We start from the raw sequence: 3,367 nt of genomic DNA, 5'->3' as shown, positions 1-3,367 counted from the left end.
AAAGATAAGTTGTTAGTTGATGAACACAAAATCAGACAGTTCTCCGCCAAGCACAGGCTATAGGGAGGCTTTGGTCCTGTAGAGTGGACCTTATAGTACTGGACCTAGAACTAATATGTAGGTAGTTGGTTTGGCAGAGTGGGGATACCTACACTAAGTTTGACTCGGTTAAAAGGGTATAACACTTTTTTTTTGACAGGGAAAGGTGGGGTTAGGCAGGCCACTACAAGTTATAAAACAATACCATTGGGATTTGAACTTGCAACGTCCCATACAAAAGGTGGCGTAAACTAACTGATCCTGCCAGACAAGCGGAGCCCCTGTTGTTAAAGGTTAGAACACTTGAACATCCGGAACACAACGACGCCCGTGACCGTCCATGCAGACTTATATACGTGGATAGGTGATCTGGCCGAGTACTTTACAAAGTACTCGGGTCACATAAATTACAGAAAATCTCTATGCAGGCGGCAACTTTTTTGTGTAAAACAGGAAACATAAAAAAATTGCTACACGTGTGGCAATTTTCTGAAATTTGTATGGCCGGGCCCAATCACCAGATTTGCTTTGTTGATTATGAGGTAAGGAAAACACGAAGGTGGTTGTTGGAGAGAGAGAGAGAGACGCATTTTCAATCTCCACACCACCTTTGAAGCCCACAACAATCAACACATATAATATTGGGGTGTCAACGGGTCGGGTTTGGTTCAGATCTAGGTAGAATTAGACCCAAACCTGATTTGAGATTATAGTTTTGGGTCCGGACCCGAGTCTAATCGGACCCATCATAAGAGAAATCATACCTTGATCCTAAAAGGTTTACATGAATCATACCCTGTAAAATAATATTTTTAATCATTTTTACATTGAAAATTTGTGGATCTTAATCAGAACTTGGGTCAGGCCTGGATCTCATATGAAATTTCACAAACTATGCCTGTCTTCATATACTAATCGAACCCTTCTGAGTCCAACCCTAACTCTAATGAGACCTTTTTATTTATCACCAAACCCTGACCCTATAGGGTTTGGTACAGGGTCAAACCCGACCCATTGACACTCCTATTATAATACCATGAAAAAGTAGTTGATCTCTAGGGAATAAGCCACGAGAAAGTAGTTGATCTCTAGGGAATAAACTTGACCCTCATGGGTGTTGGGAGTGTTTTTTATGGTTGGTCTCTAACTTATTCTATTGGTCCTTTAATATTGTTATTATGTTATTCTTTTTAACCAAATAATATATTGTCATACATCAGAGGAAATAAAAAAGACCCATCCAATTTACATTTGAAAATACAATCTCGATGCTAACCCTTTAGTAAGGGGATCCGTAGTCATTTCCTTCATACAAATTGTATCAATACATACAAGATGATTCTTAGTATTTTCTTTAACAACAATGTATTTTAACTTCATGTGTCGACACGCAGTTGAGCTCTTGTTATTATTTGAAAAGGACATGGTTGCTTCATTATCACAAAAGATATTTAGTGGTATCTCAATAGAGTCCACAATTCTAAGATTTATAATGAAATTTCTTATCCAAATGGCCTGAGAATAAGTTACGTATAGAGCAATAAATTTTGCCTCCATGGTATGAGTAGCAGTTATAGACTGTTTTTCACTTCTCCATGAGATAACACCACCTGCTAGTAGGAAAATGTATCTAGTAATAGACTTTCTATTATTGAGACATCCTCCTAAGTCCGTATCAGAGTATCCAATAACCTCTAGGTGGTCAACCTTTCTGTAGGTCAACATGTAATCATTCATTCCTTGCAAATAGTGCATGTCCTTCTTTGTTGCCTTCTAGTGCGCAATGCCTAGATTTGACTGATATCTTTCAAGCATTCCCGCAACAAATGTGATATCAAGTCGTGTGCAAATCTGTGCGTACTGCAAACTCCCAACTACTAAAGCATATGGGACAGTTGTCATCTGAGCCTTTTCATTATCATCCTGAGGACACTCTTTTAGACTCAATTTATCCTCTTTCACTATGAGTGTTGAATTAGGATAACAGTTCTCCATCCCATATCTTTTAAGAACTATAAGGATATAGGATTTCTGAGAGATGCCAAGGATACCCTTAGTTCTATCACGAAGGATCTTGATTCTAAGGACAAATGTGGCTTTACCCATGTCCGTCATATCGAAATGAGAAGAAAGAAAATCTTTTATCTCGTGTAGTAGACTCAAATCATTAGTTGTGATAAGAATGTCATCAACATATAAAACCAAAATTATGAACTTACACCCACTAGTCTTAATGTATATGCACCGATAAACAATGTTTTCAGTGAATTCAAAGTTCATAATTACCTGATTGAACTTTTTATACTACTGGAGGGAGGCTTATTTAAGTTCATAAATTGACTCCTTCAATTTGCAAACTAAATCATTTGAGTCATCTACACTGAAACCAAGATGTTGTTGCATGTATACCTCCTCTTTCAGATGCCCATTTAGGAAGTCAGTTTTCACATTCATTTGATATAGCTCTTAATCAAAATGAGATACGAGGGTCATGATTATCCTTAACGATTCTTTAGTTGAGATAGGAAAAAAAGTTTCATTATAATCAATGCCCTCTATTTATGTGAAACCTTTTACAACAAGCCTAGCCTTGTACATTTCCACTTGACCTTTAGAGTCTGTCTTGGTCTTAAAGACCCATTTACAACCAACAGGTCAAGGTACAAGATCCCACACTTGGTTATTTGTTATAGAGTCAAGCTCTTCTTTCATGGCATTGATCCAATGTATTAATCTTTCACTTTCAATGGTATTGATCTTTCACTTTCAATGGCTTCTGCAAATGTTAAAGGATTATCATCAATATATATGAAATTATTAAACTCTTGCAAATACACCACATAGTCCGAATGAATAGCGGATTTTTTGGTCCTCGTAGAACTCAATACAGGTGCTACAGGTGGTTCAAAATAAACTTTTATATCCTGTTATTGTTGTACATCCTCATCAACAACTTGCTCTATTTGAGAATGATGTTTATTGACTGAACTTTTCCTAACATTATCCAAAGGGGCAATGACAGGAAAAACCGAGTCTTTATCCTTTGCAGGTATGAAACATGAATCTTGCATTGCCTCGAATTCAATACTTTCATATGCATCTATCCCAATAGAACCATTTTTAAAAAAATCTCGCTTTATCTGTTTCTACTATCTGTAGTGTATGAGATGGACAATAAAACCTAAAGCCCTTTAATCATTCTGGACAACCAATGAAAAATTCACTAGTCGTCCTACGATTAAAGACTTTTATATATGGGTTATACAATTTAGCTTATGTTGGACATCCCCATATATGCATATATGACAAAGAAGGTTTTCTACCAGTC

This window comes from Nuphar pumila, chromosome 5 (assembly GCF_984573655.1).
Source record: "Nuphar pumila chromosome 5, dmNupPumi1.hap1.1, whole genome shotgun sequence".
In the NCBI taxonomy this organism is placed as follows: domain Eukaryota; kingdom Viridiplantae; phylum Streptophyta; class Magnoliopsida; order Nymphaeales; family Nymphaeaceae; genus Nuphar; species Nuphar pumila.
The sequence above is the reverse complement of the archived record's forward strand: the minus strand, read 5'-3'. Positions refer to the sequence as shown.